The sequence below is a fragment of the Acartia tonsa genome, chromosome 3, assembly GCF_053477335.1.
Source record: "Acartia tonsa isolate MP-2025a chromosome 3, ASM5347733v1, whole genome shotgun sequence".
Lineage (NCBI taxonomy): Eukaryota > Metazoa > Arthropoda > Copepoda > Calanoida > Acartiidae > Acartia > Acartia tonsa.
In genome coordinates, this window is record NC_137262.1 from 19,126,998 (window position 1) to 19,147,700 (window position 20,703).

The following is a 20,703-nucleotide window of genomic DNA, read 5'->3' on the forward strand; positions in this document are numbered from 1 at the left end:
AAATCGGACTATAAACACTGAAGATATGGAGAAAAATGTTAAATATATAAAAAAACAGCCTAAAACCTGCTAAAAAGGCAGTCTGGCCGTCATAGTTGTTTTCTTTAAAAGACGGAAAATTTAATTTTGATATCTATAACTGAAAAAATTTTGAAAATCGGACCATAAACACTGAAGATATGGAGAAAAATGTGAAAAATATAAAAATAGCCTAAAACCTGCTGAAAAGGCAGTCTGGCCTTCATGGTTGTTCCTTTAAACGACGGGAAATTTAATTTTGATATCTGTAACTGAAAAAATTTTTAAAATCGGACCATAAACACTGAAGATATGGAGAAAATGTGAAAAATATAAAAATAGCTTAAAACCTGCTAAAAATCGGTCCGAACGCCAATGATGTTTTATAGTCAATTGTGCTCCTTAATGATGGGAATGTTGTCAAAAAATTTCAGCATTCTATCTTTTATAGGAGCTGAGTAAATCCCATTTCCCCCATAGCGTTACGGACTGACTGACGGACTGACTGACGGACGGACAAAGTGAATTATAGAGTAGCTTCGCTACTAAAAAACAAAGTAGATTCTAAGAGAGAGAGAAAGAAAGAGGGAGAAAAGAAAAGGAAAGAAAAGTGAAAAATTTAGACTTTAGAAGTAAAAAAATGGAAATAAATAAATCTTTTGTGGGGTGAAACTGACTTCCCAAAACAAGTGAATATGAAATTGTTTGTGAAGAGAATGAATGAATAGATTTACAACTTTGTGAAACTGAGACTTAAGACCTGTCAAACAGTAGGACATTAAAAAGAGGGCATTCAGACGACTTCTTTCATAAGATATGAAGCAAATGTTCAAATGCTAAACGTATGCGTCTCTTGGTTTCTTTGTCCAAGATTAGTTAGTTTTGAATTTCCCAAGATTCTAACTAAGTTATGTCGCGCACTTTACATAGAAGAGGTATGTACATGTACAATATGTATCTCTTTGGTTATGACGTGGTGTTGGGCCGAGATTCGAACCTAGTAATTACAGTTCATGCCACACTCGCGGATTTTAACTCATTTGTTCGACAATAGTAAGCTAATAAATGTATTGCAACTAAAAGAAGCATCGTTTAAAAGTTCTTTTTTTTGACTGGTCCATGCCAAAAATAATAATCTATTTAAATAAGCTAAGGAACCCGCGACCGTGGCTCAACATGTAGCGCATCCGTTCGTCGTCGGGAAGGTGTTAGGTTCGAATCTCAATCCGACAGCGCGTCATAACTAAAGACGTTAAAAATGGTTCCCACTGCTACTATGTCAGATGCGTGACGTAAATAGTTAGAGTGGGGGGAATGCCTTGGCCCAAAACAGGCGCAACTCGTTACCATGCACAGTTAGGACTTCTCAGACAAAGGTCGTGCATCACAGAGAGTTGGTTGTCTGTAATGTACTGTACCACGGGTATGAGGTGAAGGACCAAGAGTCTGGCCTTGAGTTGACAAGTTGACTGTTCAGTCCAGGTGCAACTCACCCATACGACATTAGCATTAGCAAATAAGCTAAGGAAAATATCTATGCAGAAACATTATTCTATTAAACCAAACACTTATTTTTTTTCATAGATTAAAATAAGGGTTGTGTGTGATAAGTTTTTTCGGGTATAGTCCTTTCCACGACATCCCTCCATAAGGGGCGATTTGTAGTATTTTGAAAATGGCTTTTTATAGGTTATTTTAGGTTAGGTTAGGTTATATTGGGTTAGGTGATTGCCCCACAGGGTTAGGTAATTGGCCCCGCAGGGTTAGAGCCCCCCGCATGTGCTAGAAATAGGAGAAAACTTACTGTGAAAAATACGAAGAATCGCCCCTTATGGAGGGATGTCGTGGAAAGGACTATACCCGTTTTTTCTTTAGGTCTAACCTGCGGAGCTATCCTTTACTCAATATAACAAAACCTAGGGTAAAACACTTACCCTCTTCTTATTTTCAATTTATTTTGAACTAAGGTTAGGGGTTCTGTGCTCCACTAGGCCATATAGCGAATAAATTTTTTTAAAACTTGTGTATTTCTGGTTATTACCCATCATATGAAAGTTTAAAATTATTATTTAATGACAGGAATCCCGCTGTTTCTATTTGCTAAAGAATTTTCATTGATCATATGTTGATGTGCACACATTTTGTAAGGATAAAGAAATTTTAAAATTTTACAAATACTTACATTTAAAATTTTACCATTGTTTAGTTAAAATGTAAACTGGCCTATCATTGGTCATTTGTATTTATGTCGTAATTTTTGATGCTGCGCAAAATGGTACAAAAAAAATGACGTCATACTATAAAGTTGTCCAATGAGAGGACAGTATACATTGTAATTGACCAATGGTAAAATATATACTCGCCTCTCATTGGTTACTTTATCATATGACGTCAATTTTTTTTGTACCATTTTGCGCAGCATCTAATTTTTTTATAGGCACTATAAGCTGTTTCAAAAATTTTACGACAAAAAAATATAATGCTTTTAAACGTTAATTTTAAAACATCGTGTTTCATTCAAATCAATGTTTTAAACCTGTTATAATGTGATCTAATTTATTATTAGGTCAACTCATTTTTAATAATTTATGTCGATATAACAGGAGTTCTATAATGACTTGAAAATCGTATCCTTATATTTTCTTTTTTCTTTGTATTTCAATCTGAAATATCTCTGAAATTTATGTAAGAAAGCAATGTTTGAATTTATCTATCTCTTTCTCGCTGAGTTATTTTTAAAAGGTGTAGCAATACTATTATGACTGCAAAAATGTGTTATGGTAGTTTAAATATCAATATCAGCTAAAAATCAGGAATGATAAGATGTTTCATCTAAAGAAAAAAACTTTTTATACGTTTCCTCTTAAATAATTCTTTTTCTTAATTGATAACAAGAAAAGAAGTATTAAACTCTATGAAAATTATTACATTTTCCACCAGATTAATTTTTAATCATCTGATAGTTCAACAACGAGAACTATGCCTTATGAAAAAAATGTTTACTGTTTAGAGGTGGAGGTAAACTATCATCTTATTGGTGCCAAAAAAATATAGACTTTTTTTCTTTAGAAAACCAATCCCTGTGTTATGAGAACAATTTAGAGCGCATATGAAATAGATTTTATGGATTCCAATCTAAATTCATGATGCTACTAGTATTTTTAATACCTTTATCTATCTATCCATCTAGCTTGCCATCCTTCTATTTACACTAAATATACATGTATCTAATAGTGGCTAAGCTCCTAGCATCTAAGGGTAAGATGAAACATAAAGATAACGATCCCAAGAATTAAATTATATAAAAAATAGTCCAAAACCACTCATCGGGGTTGAATTTGACCCTCTCACCCATATTTTTATAAGTTTAGAAAAGAAAAAAATCTTTTTATGTGGGGGCAGGGGGCAGGGTTGCTAACCATACATGCTAACCGTTTGTCTGTATTTCTTGTAATTTAATATCTTTCCTTCAATCCATCTAACTCGATGTCAATTGTCATTTCAAAATTCGGTGCTTTAACAAAACCAATTTCTTGACACTGACAGATGGGGATCCTCCCGTACTTTTCAGTAATCACTTACTTCTAACCCTTGCGAGTCTGATAGGGTATTAAAAACTTTACTTAAAATAACCTAACCTAAAATAACATTTGATAACTAACTAATAATGCATTAGATGTAATTGTTCATCATACATACACTATATTTTTATAATCTACATAATCTTTTATCAATAATTTCAATATAATTTTTTTTCTAACCCTTTGATTTCAGCATAAAATTGTCCATATAATTTAATGTGTAAATTTTTACAGAAGGGGATAATTTATCATTTTAATTGTCATAATTTTTACAAATTGGCAATCTGTATAAAATTATTAATAATGATTCTTATGAACGGAATACGGACAATTATGTAGTTAATTTTTTTTTTAGTTTTTCAGTTTTTATCCCTACCTGAAATTTAGAGCGTGAGCAACTTGTCTCTTGACCACAAAAATATAAAATTTATTTTCTTAAGAATCTAAGAGAGAGATTTGTATTCTAAAAAAATTATTCAACACTTAAGTGATATTAAGAAAAAGAACAGTACAGTATTTAAAAAAATAAAGAAGATGTTCAAAATAATCTGAAACTCTACAAAACAATTGTTGACGGCTGGTCGGTTGAAAATGCCCTAATTTCAGAGTAACTGCTACTAAAAAGTTATCCATTCTCGCATTAAAATTTTTTTTATAAAACATGTTAATCTCCCAGTAATAAAAGTGAAGGGGATGACATCTTTTTTAGCATAACAATAAATGTCTTCTTTAAAGCTCTTTTACATCTGCCGACTCCTTTCTGTTGGACATTTTTATTGGTGAAATTCATAGTGTGCTCAAGAGTCAAGTAGCTTCATTATATTTTTGTGGATTTTATGTCCCAGTTTGAAACTTTTTGATACTTTTGGTGCATAGCTATTTTATTGTTAGTGTGTGTCCGTATGTCAGAACTAGGCAAAGTCCATGAAAGTTCGGTTGAATTAATGGTAAATTTGTGTATCCACATATGAAAGTAACTGGATGTTTATTTGTCTGTCTGTCTGGTGAAGGATCTTTCTTGTTTAAGATATTATAGCTTTTAAAAATTTAACCCTTTTCCTTACTTCCTTCGTGTTTCTCCCCTATAATATGAAAAAATATTATTGAAAAAAAACTGTCTTTCATGGGTTCTCGGCCATTTATTGACGATTTTCCTCATTAGATTTCATCTAATAAACATCAAGAGCTCCATCCCTGGAGTGATGGGGCAAAGCCACAAGTATTGTAAATAATAGTAGTACTATTTAAAATTTAAATTAAGATATAACTGAAATTGTTAAATTTTAGGTTAAGATATGAATTGAAGGGTTTAAAACTGAAATAAATTAGATTTTAAGAAATGGCCCAAAAAGTGTTGAAAAGGTGATTTTTTCTTAATTGTATAGATAATTAATGATGTAGAGTATAAAAAGTTTTATTTTAGTGTGTTTAGAATGTGTTTATATATATTTTAAAGGCTATAAATTCAAAATAATAGGTTCTTCTATTCTATGAATGAAAGGGGCAACAAACTTTTTTTCGAACAACATTTACGATATTTACCAATGAAGAGTTGATCATTAATATTTATGTATTCTTCTTTAAGAAGATAATTTTTCTAGATTATATTTTATTAAACTGACGCAACTTGCAATGCACTGTCCCCGCGGGTTTTATCCCTAATCGAAATCACAACTTGCAGGTTTATTCCTATTTACCACATATATAGGGATATCTTCATACTAAAATATGGCATTTCTCAAAAAAGTAACAAAAAAAATGTGCAAAATTAGTTGCCCCTGTAAATGAGTGTAGGTAAGAATTATCAGATCTCCAATTAAACCCTGCTTTTCAACACTTGTGGGAGCAAAGTTACTCTCAAATTTATATTAAAATGTCTGAAATAAACATTATTAAACATTAGTAGTAGCAAAGTTTTTCTTTAGATTATGTTTGTACGTCTATTCATAAATTAAAAAATCAACCAAGCCATTCAATTGTTGTAAGGAATAATGATGTTCTTTTATTTCGTTGTCTGTGCCTTCATTAACCCTCTTTTTCAACACTTGATAGAGGAGAATCTACACTGAAACATGCTTGGTCAGAATGTAATTTGTATAATGCTGCACTTCTTACAAATATTGTCATCCTTGTGAATATATATATTTACATATATCAGTGTATAGTTAGATTCTGGTGCCAGATATTAAATCAGGAGCTTTATTCATGAAATTCACTATATCCTTATCGTTACCTTTCCTCTAATAAGAAATCGTTTAATTTACATGAAAAAAACCTTATTATTGGTATCTTGTTTTCAAAGCTAATTTGTCTCATATTTACATCGACATTAAGTTCAACTTTTAGCGTAAGCAGCGCTAATGAAATTCTAATAATGAAATTTTCTGACAAAATAAAAAGCAATTGTAAATTGTGAAATCACTTTATCTGGAATCTGGATATTGTAATTGAATCCTAGCTACCGTCTTAAATCAAGGGGAGGGGAAATTGGACTGGCAATCAGACTTAACACAAAGTTTGTAAACTCGTTCTGTTAATCGTTGGCTTAAAACAATTGGGTGGTTATCAAATCTTGATTGATTTATCCAAACTCATGCACCAAAATTTCAATCCATACAGAGGGTAACTTTATTTATAAATTTATCGTCCATTGTCTTATTCTTTAAATTCCCTGTCTTGATGATTGATATCTCTACTCTAATACGATTTGATCCAAGGTTGAGATAGAGAAAAATAATTAAAACCAAGGATACAGGGATAGCTAAATCAATAAATTAATCTTCCTCTAACTAACGTTGTAAATAAAATTATTTCATTAGTAGCTTGTAAACATTTAAAGAGGTAAAAGGGTTGTATATTAATAAAATCGTCACAGTCATCTCCCTCTCTGAATTAAAACAGAATATCTAGGTGGCTCATTAAATATCCACATACGAAACAACAAAAACAAAATATTAGAGAGAAATATTATTCTTGTTTTCATCTAATAAACTTAATTTTATTAGATTATATGGATTGCATGATCCACGTCATTGAGTCCTTACTAAGTATTGAGATTCATCTGTTTGTAGGTTAAGGCATTGAAGCCATTTTTGTCAGTTGTATTGTGTAAGCATCTGATTAAGTGTCAATTTATGTTTACTGATACTCTGATACTGTTCAGATAAGTAATTAAGTTTAGCCAAGATAACCAGGCAGGGAGAGGACAATGGCGGTTAAATTAATATAAAACTTTTTTGTCCCTCAATATTAATAAATTATCAAAAGCAGAATTACATAGTTAAGGATGATGGAAAGACAAATTCATCATCAATTGTCTTATCCTTGAAGGTAACATATAAGAAGTCAACTCTTAACATTCATTCAGGGAGGGATTTGGACATTAAACTGTGAGTTATGCTGGTATCCAATGTCATATAAATACAAACTCCCATTGGTTGGTTCTAAAACTTTAGGTACTTTTATTAACTCTTGATTGGTCGGTGCAAACTAGCGGTGTTCAAACTTATCAACCTACTATTTTAATCTACAGAAGGGTCAATTTTATCTTAGTGAATGTACAAAAATGTATCGTCCATTGCCTAATCCATTAAGATACTAAGATATCAGAAATCTTGTAGTGAGCAAACATCTTACTTCTTTAACGTACGGGCAGTCGGACTCACACTATGTATAATTACTAGCGGCTTCGCCCCTAGCCTCTAGGGGCTTTGCCCCAAGAAGTGATTTTTTAAAAATGTAGTACGTGGGGTGGATCTTTATCTTCATCATTTGAATCATCAAAAAAAATTGAGGACCTGGCTCTGCATCTTCCAAAAAAAATGAGGGGAAATTTTTTTTTTTTTTTTTGGGGGGGGGGGGGGGGGGTTGGGGGTGTCCCATGCCCCAAGAAAATATCCTAAAACCACCACAGGACCAGTAGGTATATTCCCTGAAGAGTAGAATCCGATCGGTTCAGTGGTTACCGAGATCTTAAGGAAAAGACAGACGAACGGACGGACAGACATCATTCATATTGTATTATAGATATGGCAGCTTTGCTATGAAAAAAAGATGTGCAAATATTAAAATTATCTATCCCATGAGAAAGGATGATAAAGCCTAAATTAGGGATATCAAATAAGTTTAATCAGATATATACCATAAAGCAGGGAAGGGACGATGAATGATAAATTTATTCACCCTCATGTTTATGTGTTATACTACCTCACATCCTTTTTAGAATACTCTTACTAAGATTTAATATTTAACACCTGAGCTTGTAAAAGTTAGAGTAAAGACGAACTTGTTCACTAATTCAAGTGCCATTGTCCCCTCCCTCCCTGTGTTCGACCATCTTGAAGTCAATGTTCGCACTACTCCCACGGAAATATAATTTAACCATTCAAGAAATATTCTTAAGATTTGACATGTATCCCTTTTCATTCAGGAAATAAAAAAAAAAACAAAGACACAATTTTTTCTCCTGATAGATTTAATGTATTAATTGATCAATAAAAGTAATTATCTTAATGTACAATAAGAGGCATAAGCTACAATAGTGTTTAAAAAAAGAGACAAGTTATTTTGATTAGATATATTACGTTAAGTAAACATAAAAAGGGGCTTTATAAAATAGTCAATATTAAACAATATAGAAATTGTTTTCAAAAACTTAAAATTGTCCAAATCATGAAAATTAATTTTTTCCAGAAACCAAAAACCTATCTTTGGTTGTAATCTATCAAATTGGCCAGGGAACATAATATGAGACAGGGAAAAGCTTTCATGAAAATAAAAATCTTTGAAAAAACGTGTGGTCATAATAGTCTGACTCAAAATGCAAATAAGAATTTTGCTTTAAGATAAAGAAATCTTTTTAGTTCTTGGATAATTTTTTATGATTTTTTGAAACCTATTTTACCTAAAGTTACATTAAATAATATAATAAATTGTCTTTATATCATATTTAAAGCCAACTTATTTTAATTGAAATGTTTGCATAATGTTTATCTATTATCATTATCCATATCCACTAGTTATCTGAAATTCAACAAGGGTTATTAAATTCAAGTCGGTAGCTTTTTCATTTTTGTAACACACAACCATCTTAGGTTACATCTTATGGAAAAAGCTTTGTTTTAGAACATTTTTTTAGAGATTTTTTGTCAAATTAAAAAAATACTATCTTTGTCTTGAACTATTGTCCTACTTTTTCTCTCTTTACCTCATTTTCTATTTATCTTCAAATATTTATAATACATGTTTTAACATCCCCTCTCTCCTTTCCTTCAGAACTATCTATTTATCAATTTGTCTCTCTTTAATTCTTAAAAATCCTAATACTATCTACACATTCTATTCTATGACGTCACACGGGCAATCTATGGTGGGACTTTAATCATCTTCTTTATTGTCTTTGTCTCCCTTTTCTTAATCCTCTCTTTATTTCTCTCTAACTATCTAAAATTTATTAAAAGCGAAGCTTTTCTATAATTAGGGTCGGTCCGTCCGTACGTCCGTCCGTCCGTAACGGATAGCTTTTTTCGTTAATTTAGACATGTTAGAATTGTCCTATCGATTTCAAATTTTGCATGGTGATTCCTTTAGTAGTTAGGTACGATTTAGAAAGCGTAGCAACTCTATAATCATTACCAAAATGTCCGTACGTCCATTTTAAACATGTTGATTTTTTAAAAATTTTTAATTAGTTTTTTTCGTTAATTTAGGCATGTTAGAATTGTCCTATCGATTTCAAATTTTGCATGGTGATTCCTTTAGTAGTTAGGTACGATTTAGAAAGCGTAGCAACTCTATAATCATTACCAAAATGTCCGTACGTCCATTTGAAATATGTTGATTTTTTTACTTTTTTAAATAGTTTTTTTTTCTCGTTAATTTAGGCATGTTAGAATTGTCGTATCGATTTCAAATTTTGCATGGTGATTCCTTTAGTAGTTAGGTACGAGTTAGTAAGAGTAGCAACTCTATAATCATTACCAGAATGTCCGTACGTCCATTTTAAACATGTTGATTTTTTTTACATTTTTAACAACAAATTTGTATGTGACCTAATTATCCGATTGGTCTGATTTTTGGTATACTGATTCCTGAGACAACAAAGTACAATATTATAAGCGAAGCAACTCTATAATCAAATCCTAAAAATGTAAGTATGTCCATAATCATTATCCTGTATCAAGCAGTTTTTCAACAAATTTACTTACAATTTTGCTTTGACTCTTAAACATTCGCATTCTGATTATTCAGTTCTGACATTATACAAGTGTTAATTTCTGTTTGTCCTACCGTTTCAGAGCTTCACTTTTATGGATGTTGTCATCCTTGTTTATTTAAAATTAGTACTAGCGGATTCGCCCCTACAACCGAGATATTTTTCTTATAAAACTTGGGAAGGGACAGTTGACTATCATTAAACTTGTACCCAAAGTTTTATATTCATCTTTAATTATCAACATTGGGTATCTATTTATCGTCTATTGTACTATCCCTTAAGATCACTGGGAGGGACCCAGTCACTGAAATCTTTAGCGTCAGACAAAAAAAGTCCTTCTTTTCATGTTAATTTTTATCTCTCTATTCCTGAAAAATAAGAATTCCTGATTAAGGAATTGTTATGCTAACATCTAATGATACACTAAACCCATATGTTTGTTTGTTTTTTTCAATTATCTAAATAGTATTCTCGTGACCATGGTATTACACTTCAGTAGGAAATTTGAGTAGATATTGGTCGCTTGTACGAGTTATCTGTATATCTTGATTTGTTAATACCCCATTCATACTTTTGAGTTTATTTATCATTGATCCAGCGGAAGCGCCACTGGCATCTAGGGACTCTGTCTTCAAAAGGGCATTAAATAGCCTAAAACCATGCCAGCTCATATGTTAAGCTTCCCTAAGTAGAACTCAATCTGTTCAATAGTTATCGAAATCTTAAGCTAAAGACAGAAAAACCTTACTACTACTATAATACATAGTATTGTCAACTTTAACGAATTGACATACGGAATAACGGAGGGAATCTTTTCGTAAAAAGGCGAAAAAGAAACAAATAAAACTTTTTCTAAACTAAAACAAAAGTAATTTAGTTGCACAAGGGAACAAAAGCAAAGTCAACTTCCGCACTGCACTGTATTAAAAGGGCATAAAGATAAGGACTAGAAAGAAAACAAATCCCCAGAGAGCCTTACTTAAAAAAAAACATATGCTATTTTTGGTTCATTATGGATAAAAAAGTACCTATATAATACGGTGAAATACAAAATATCGGAAATGAAGTAAAGATAGAGATCAGAATATTAATTGGGAAAAAATAAAAAAATTCAATTTAAAAATATAGTATTTAGGGAGAAAAAATTATGAAACATACTCAAGTTTAAAAGTTAGTTACTTTTTTAGTAGCGAAGCTACTCTATAATTCACTTTGTCCGTCCGTCAGTCCGTCAGTCAGTCCGTAACGCTATGGGGGAAATGGGATTTACTCAGCTCCTATAAAAGATAGAATGCTGAAATTTTTTGACAACATTCCCATTATTAAGGAGCACAATTGACTATAAAACATCATTTGCGGCCGGACCGATTTTTAGCAGGTTTTAGGCTATTTTTATATTTTTCACATTTTTCTCCATATCTTCAGTGTTTATGGTCCGATTTTCAAAATTTTTTCAGTTACAGCTATCAAAATTAAATTTCCTGTCGTTTAAAGAAACAATCATGAAGGCCAGACTGCCTTTTTAGCAGGTTTTAGGCTATTTTTATATTTTTCACATTTTTCTCCATATCTTCAGTGTATGGTCCGATTTTCAAAATTTTTTCAGTTATAGATATCAAAATTAAATTTCCCGTCTTTTAAAGATGACAACCATGACGGCCAGACTGCCTCTTCAGCAGGTTTTAGGCTGTTTTTTTTTAAAAATATTTTTAACATTTTTCTCCATATCTTTAGTGTTTATAGTCCGATTTTCAAAATTTTTTCAGTTGTAGATATCAAAATTAAATTTCCCGTCTTTAAAGGAAATAACCATGACAGCCAGACTGCCTTTTTGGCAGGTTTTAGGCTATTTATAAATATATTTAACACTTTTTTCCATATCTTCAGTGTATATGGTCCGATTTTCCGAATTTTTAAAGTTTTTAAGGATTTAAAAATTAAATTTTTTGTCGTTTTAAGAAAACAACCATAGCGGCCAGACTGCCTTTTATCAGGTTTTTGGCTATTTTTATATGTTTTACATATTTCCCAATATCTTTGTTTATTTTGATCCAATTTTCAAACTTTTATAGGATATCAGTATCAAAATAATTTTTCCCATTGTTATGAGCATCTTTAATATAATTTACTTTGACCATCGTCATCATACAAAATAAAACAAGGTTTCATATTTATTTTATCCAATAAATCTATTCTTGATTTTAGTAAAAACCTTTTAAATCTACCTGTACGTATTCCCATCTACGATTTTTTGTGCTTCGCTACTTATGGATGTTGTCATCCTTGTTATTATTCTATTTCTTTCACAGATTAAACAAACATTTAATTAATTTAAATTCCCTACGTTAATTATTTTGTTTCTTGTTTTACAGTTCAATCATAGATGTTTTGTAAAATTGTAAAAAATAATTTCTGCAAGTAAAAATAGTTTCTTTCAAATATTTTTAAAAATAGTGTGAAAATAGTTATTTCTTTCATCGTATTATAAACGGCTTTCCGCGGATATAGAATGTACAAGGCACGGGCTAAAAAAAACTGGTTTTAATCTTATGATTGTACATTTTTCTATTCGTAGAAAGATGGATATAATGCGATAATAGACATAGTTTTTTCGTATGGATGAGAACCGGTTCCTATCCACCGGATTCGAATGAATACGAGAATAGTTATTTCTCGTATCGTATTATAAACGGTTTTCCACGGATATAGAATGTACAATTATAAGATAGGCACCGGCTAAAAAAACTAGTTTTAATCTTATGATTGTACATTTCTATATTTGTAGAAAACAGGATATAATACGATGCTAGACATAGTTTTTTCGTATTCATGAGAACCGGTTCCTATCCACCGGATTCAAATGAATACGGGAAAAGTACATGTTGTATCTAATTTTTACTTTAAATTTGGAAGCAACATAGTTTTTCTTGAGGTGCAGTATCCCAGTCCTTTTTTGGTATGCTGTATCCCCTCTGGTTCTATAAAATATATCATGACTTGTGAATATTCAATTTGTCCAAATAATTCAGGTTACTTGGGACAGCTCATGCTGCTTTCTTAAGAATAAGCTAAGAATTAAATTTTTTTAGATTTATTATGAGCCCTTTGGTATTTGTTGTGAAAACTGTTTTGTCTTGAATATTCCACCAATTAAAACGAATAATTATTAATTTTATCCTTTTCTATTGTTAACAAAAAAATAATATTTATAACCAAAACTTATAATTATTGGATGTTAAAATTTCCTAACTCACCTGCTAGGCGCATTCTAAAACGGGGAACTTTTTTCCATATGTTTTGTCTGTTTGCCTGATATTGCCCAAATCAGGGAGTTAGGGTTAGGTCAAGTACAGCTAAATTAATCAACTTTGAACTTCTCATGTTCTGTCTTAGTAGAATCGCTGCAAACGCACAGACAAAATTTCTTGGGGTATCATAAATAAATTACTGAATATGACAATTTCGTTCATTAAGGATCTTTAGTTTTTTCAGCTTTTTAAATTTTTTTTCTAAAATAGTTGGAGTAAATCATCTATAAAATCCTTTAGTGACTTATCAGGATTGTTTGAAAGTAGCTGGAATATTAGAATTAAATAATATATATATTTTCATTTCCCAATCCCTCTATCCCTGGGATGTAAAGATAGGCTGATCTGGTTATAGAAAATTAATTAACTGGGGCATAAACTTACTATTCAGGGATACAGTGATATGTCAATGGAAAATAAGTTAAACTATCCCTCCTCAAATAAATATCATATAAAATACTCTAATGATAAAATCTATCAGGTAAAAGTTTGAAGAATGTTACTTAATTTTCTACTAACGACATCCTGTTACTTTTAAATAAGGATTTTCATGATCCCAACTTTCCCTTAATAATTTTAGGCTTATCAAAAGTAAGAAAAATTTATAAAGATCAACATTTCTGCCATACAAAATAAAGGCTTCTTACAAAGTATGCATTTGCACAATAGCAGGAAAATAAAGTTTTTTTTTATTAATAATAATCTTGAAAAGTAATAGATTTAATTTTTTGAACAGTCTATCTTTGACAGAATTGAGGATTTTTAATCGGTAGAAAAAAGTGTGTGTGTGTGTAAGTATGTGTGGGTGGTTTTTAGTGTAACTATGCATGATACATAAGTAACATATGTATAACTAATGGTTAAACGATATGAATATTGATAATTTGTCAATAAGAACCATTTTTAGGAACATCTGCCCTTTTTAGTTGGTGCTTTAAACATTTAAATGTACTATATTTATTGATTTTAGTATTTTTTCTAAAAAAACAATATACGAATAATTTCAACACATAAAAGTTATAGATTTTAAAATATATGTAAAAATAAGCGTGCAGAAGAGGTTTTATTAACCCCCCCCCCCCCCCCCCTCCATTCTCACCTAAAACAAGATATAAGGAAGAACTTCATTTTTCTTTCTCATCTCCTAAAACTTTTACACCACCCTGGTAAAACCCGGTGCACGCCACTATATTCAAAAGTAAAATAAAAAACATAAAAATTTAAAACAAATTTTCTTATATAATAAATTGATGCGAGGAAAAATCTTTGAAAGGTTTTGTGATTTTTCATATATTAAATTTATATCCCTATTTGAATAAAATAGCTGCTTCGATCTTAGCCTCCAATGGATTTTCTAAATCGATAATCTAGATCTTTTGCTCTTGCTTAAACTACTTTATAAAATAAGATCCTGTTTATAATTTGTGTTGTTATTTATATAAACATAAAACTATGACAATAATTAGAATTAGATTACATTATTATAATAAATGACATGTTTTATATTCATTTTTTTTTTACAAATTGAATTATCAAAAAGTTTAATTTAAAATTATATTATGCATTAAGATTGTAGATTAAGGATAAACCTTAACCTACAAGAAAAAGAAATATATCTTTTAATATATAATACTATAATATACAATTTGTATCATATTATAAACAAGGATGATAGCATTTGTAAAAGCGAAGCTCACAAATTATTAAGCCAAAGGAGGACTTCAAGTTTGCGAGTTCTAGAGACTTTGTATTAAAGGGGTATTCCAAGAATTAAATCTAAAATCAAAATGGCCTTAAACCTTCCAAGTAGCTTCTGTATAAAGGAAAACTCAATCAGTTCAGTATTTATTAAAATCTTAAACTTTAGACAAAAAAACTCTAGTATATAGAATAGTTCATGTCTAAAAATATGATAAAACCAACTGTACCTAATGCACTGACTTATAGGGACGTAAAGACCCTGATTATAGAAAAGCAGTGCTTTTGATAAAGAAGTTAAATCCCCAAGATGTGTATTAGATAATCTAAATTGAACTGTTATTGTCCAATTGTCAAAGTGAAGAGTAACAATTTCTCACATGTCAAAATATAATTTCTTGTGTAACCCAGAAGCTTTTTATCATTATTAACAGCAAAGCTTTTCTATATTTAATATTTGTCCCCTTGCCGTATCCGAGGAATGTATAGGATTATAAAACTCGAAAACTCGATACAACTTTTACTAAAGTAATATGTGCTTTAAATGTGTCAATCGAGCATTGGTAACCCCCCTCCCCCTCCTGTCATTTTCAATTTATTTTTTAAATGAGAAGGGGGGTTCTTTGCTTGACTAGCAACTTTAAGGGAAACCGCCGAACAATATTTTCTAGTATTATTAACCTCAGATAAGAAAAAAAAGAAATTTATCCATTTTTTGATGGGTTTGCGTCCCACGGAAATAAATCAAATTTCGAGCCGTGAAGAAAACATATATTGAAGTTAATTAGATTTAATTAATTACCACTACTTTTTATTATCTTTAAGTATTTTGTTAATATTTAAAAGATGCTTTAGGATATAGTTTTTTACTCTTCACTTCTTTCTATTTAGTCATCTAATGGTTTCTAATGTAAGAAAAAGGTTCCAAAATTAATACCCTGTTTGTCTGTGTAGGAGAGGACCTTCAATAATTGGACACCTAACGAATAGTCTCTAACAGGGATCTAAAGGGATAAGACAATTGCATATAAATTGGTGTACATTAAAATGATGATACACAAAATAACCCCTTCTGTGCATTACAATTCGTAGTTGTTGCAAATCAACTTCATGAACTAACCAATCAAAACTCAAATTAGTCCCAACTTTGTTTAGCCATTGAATAATAAAGCGTTATTTTAAAACTTTGGGGACGAGTGTCCCATTGTCCCCTCCCTCCCTTCTGAAACCTTTACTTAGAGGTTTATATTTTAGGGTAAGGTTTCTTTACTAGAGAATGAACCAATTCTAAGGTCTTTAAGCGAATGTGTGTGTGGGTGTAGAAGTAAACCATTTTTGTCGCTGCAACTGTTTTCCCTGTTTAGTTTTCACATAGATTAATTATAATAGAATCATTAGAACTTGTGCATTTCTTCATTTTAACTGCGGGGTTTTCTTATGCTAGTGTTGGTCGGTACGTCTGTAACGAATAGCTAGGATTGTTGTTTAAAGCATCCTAAAATCGTCCTATAGAATTCAAACCTTTTAACTCTATACAAGAAAGCCCTCACATTTATTTCAGACGTGTTATGATATGATGAATCCTAAGACTATTGGGATAATGTTCTAAGTGTAGCATCTCTATAAATCCTTCTGAATATTAGCATTTTCTTCAATTTTACATCAGATTAACAAAAAATAAAAATTTACAAAGAAGGTACATTTTACTTCCTTTTACATTTATTTGAGTTTTTTGTCATTATATTGAAAAAGAATAAATATTGCCTTTACAATGAATAAATTTAACAAACCAAAAAAAAGATTTTTTGTCTTCAGATGAAATCTCACTCGCACTAGCTCTTCTATAGAAAAATTCAAATAAGATTGTACAAAACAATACTTTATTTTCTATGCTTATTTATTCTAAGTAAGTTGCATGTTAGTGAAACTTTAAGTTATCATTCCAACCCATTAACTATTCCTGCCATTAACTAGATTTAAATTCAAACAAAGTTCGTCTATTTTGTTTGTGTCCATTTTAAAGTATGTCTGAGGAAGATGATTAAAGTCCCTCCACAGATTTTGACGTCATACGATAGAATAGCCAATGAGAGGTCAGTATACACTAAAATTGACCTATGGTAAAATTTATGCTGGCCATCATTGTTTATTGTATGACGTCATAATCTGTGGAGGGACTTTAATCATCTTCATGTCTGGGTCACTTTTGGAAGCGTAGATACTCTACATATATATCAATGTGTTTGTCGATATATCCATCAATCGGAGAAGGAACTGAGGGAACATATACTGTAAATTATGCTAGTCCCAAAGTTTTAAAACATGTTTTCACTGGTTGGCTTAGAAAACCTTGGGTACCTTTTTTAAATCTTGATTGATGTGTACAAATATTTAGTTTTATAACTTTAAATCTACAGAAGAGTAATTAAGGGTATAATTATATATGCCATGCATTTATTGTCTTATCACTTCAGACCCCTGCATTTTGAGGGGCATTTGATTATGCATCTCATAGCATAGTGCAAAAGCTTTATTTTCTAGTATAATGGTATAACTTCAATCTGATCTATACTATATCTATGTTTTAGTTGTGAATAACTGACTTCATCGATTGCAATGGTTTGATAGCTTTGGTTTTATAACAAGTGAAAAAAAGGTTCCAAGGTTTTATTTTCTGTTGAAAAAGATCAATTATTTGTACAATTATGTAACTAAAAAACTAATAAAGTACGAAGTTATACTTTAATTTTCATGTAAAAACTCATAAAAATTGTATCAAATAAGGATAATTATTCTATTAATTGCGTTTTTAGTTGCATTTTTGCAAATATGAATTATGCAAAAATTTGAATTTATGCAAATTGATTGGAAGGGAGGTTCCTTTTTATTCATATACATTTAATTATTATTATAGATTGTAGACATGAAATTAAGTACACTAGCCTAATTATTTAAAATGCAACTGCACGGCGTCATTGATAATTATAATCAAGTATGGCTTTGAAACCGATTAATATCCGCTCAATCAAGGACGCTCAGTGGAGGGGGGGGGGGGGGGGGGGTTAAGCATGTATAGCATCGCATTAAAGACAATTTTCCATGAATAATGAAAATATAAACAATAAAATTGAATTCGCAAGTTTTGTTACCCACGGAATTCGGCGGTATGCGGTCTATCGTACAATGTGAAACAACTATTATCTGATCGGAGGATAATATCTATAACGTATCAATCTGACAATCATATCTGAAAATATTTTTTTTTGCAAACCAAATGATGGACTGACTAAGATTAGCTTTTTATTAATGGTTATTATTGGTATTTTAGGTTACATTTTTGAGGTTTTCTTTTATTAAGAGAAGCCATCTTTATGTATGTCTTTATATTGTAATTTAGAAACATAGGATGGGAAAAATTTCATTATGAAAAGAAAGACACTTAAAATATATGAAAGTTCACTTGACATTAAAGTAAATATTAAAACACTAGAGGGAGAAAGGGTTAAATAACTGTATCTCCCCATCGCAACCGTCTTGTGCAACCTTTCTATTGGGTCATTGAAAATCAACCAAAATGGTATCGCTTATATCACACAGCCAAGTAGCAGAAAATGATTTTGAAGCAGACGAAAGAGGTCTTTGAAAAATTAAGGGAGGTAGTTGTCTGTATATACATCTATACTAAAGATCTGTTCACTTGACAAGAAATACTTGCGGTGAGTTAGTTCTCCTTCTTCATTCTTCGGAACATTTTATCCTTGTTTTTATTATTATCAAACACTAGCTTATATTTTTCAATTAATTATTTGAATGTCCCTTAAAACATTTTGGGCAATAAAAATCTTTATGCAAAAATCCTAGTATGATACATGTGTAGAACAAGGATAACAAAATCCGTTAAAGCAAAGCTAAATTTAATTAAATGAAAAATATTACTATAAACAAAACATACTTTACTCTGGAGACATATTCATAGAGTTGCTTCGCTAAAACATCGTGTCTACTGGTTCTAGAAATCACAAAGAAAATAAATCTTAATAATATTAAAATTCAGTATCATGAATGGACACTAGGTAACCTTCTGATTACCAAAAACTAAAAAAAAGACTGAAAATAAGGTATTTAAATAAAAACTATGAACAAACTGTCGACAACCCTTATATGAGAAAAGCTATGCCTTTACAAATGTATTTGAATAAAATTCCTATAAATTCAATTGCATAGGTGAATAAAGAACCAAACCCTTTCAAGAAAAGAAAATATGTTCGTGGATTTTATTGATAAAAAATTATCCCCAAGATAATATCCAAAACAAACAGAGCATAACAGATTAAGGTAAACAGACAAAGACTTTAGGACAGACGGACATACGAAAAGACATACAAAGTGAGTTATAGATTAGCTTAGCTACTTATAAAAAAATGCCCAATCCATAATCTACACCAAGGGTGCTATGCAATTATTTAAATTGGATTTATTGAAATTTTATTTCTTCTTTTTATTTAAATGTTTGAATTTCAAGCTGTGAGATTTTTTATCGCATTCTTAACAGACTACTGAAAAAATATCTATTCAATTAAGCATACAATTTAATAGACTTTTTAAAATAAAAACAATAAAATCAATGCAGATTTTCATCTTTCAAAAAAAAGGCTAAATATGCAGAAAGTGGAAATTTGGGATAAACGAGGACAACAACATCCATGGCTCCCAAAGTTTTATAATAACATTTTCTTATTCGTTGGCTCAACAACTTTGGGGACTTTTATTGATTGGTTGTTTCATTGAGTTCAGTGTAAAAACGTTACAACCACCAATTGTAACCTACAGAAGGGTTAATTTTGTGTATCATCATTGGGGATGTTCATAAAATTATCAGTCATTGTCATTGTCAGGACCTTAACTCATATTGCAGCTACGTGTAAGTAAACTGTAAACCACATATTCCCCAAAAGAGTTAACGTTTCCTTACATTATGCCAGATGGATAAATGTGTTCTAGAGAAAATGCATTTGGGTCAAGAAAAATCTTCACAAGATATTTTAGAAGTGGAGTTACATTGTAGCTATAGTAATTTTAGTAATTACACCTTACTTTTTATGTAAAATGAAAGACTGGTCAAGTAAAAGTTAGACCATATACATATTGTCAAGGTTAACATCTATCTTTTGATGAAAGCAGCAGAAATAATAATCATATTCATATATATATTTATGCAATAAACGTACATATTATTCAACATGCAAACATTATTTTACAAATGTTGAATAGGATAATTATTTTACAACCTATATAAATAAAAACAATTCAAAATCTCATTTCAAAAGCAAAAGTAAATTGTCAAATAATGATATTATATCTATTAATAATGTATGGTGATATTTTTAAAGCTTTCAAGGTGAACAAAATTGAAAAAAAATCCTGAAAGGATAACGTAAGAATCATTTTATTATTTTTTTCGGCTTTGTCAATTATCATGTCTAGAGAAAAAATGTATATTTTCGTTTCCAAATAATACAAGCAACATAAAATAGAATTTTATTTTCTATACATCAAAAAAAAACTATTGAGTTTTTTAAAACATGAATTAGAATTTTAAAAAGATAATTACTTTAGAGTTTTCAATTAAATGAAAAAGTAATTCTTACAGGGGGAAAATATTTAATATAGTTTTAGTCCCTTTGTTATTGTTTTTACGCGAAATAATCTTGTCTCAACCAATGAGAATCAAGAATTTCTGAATATCCGGTTTCACAAAGTTAATAGACCAATCTTAAAATACGCAAAATTCTCTAACCAATTAAAATGCGAAGAAAATAAGTAACAACCAATAGAATTTTAATTTAACCCTGTGGATCCGATTTACACTGTTGCTGCAAGCAGC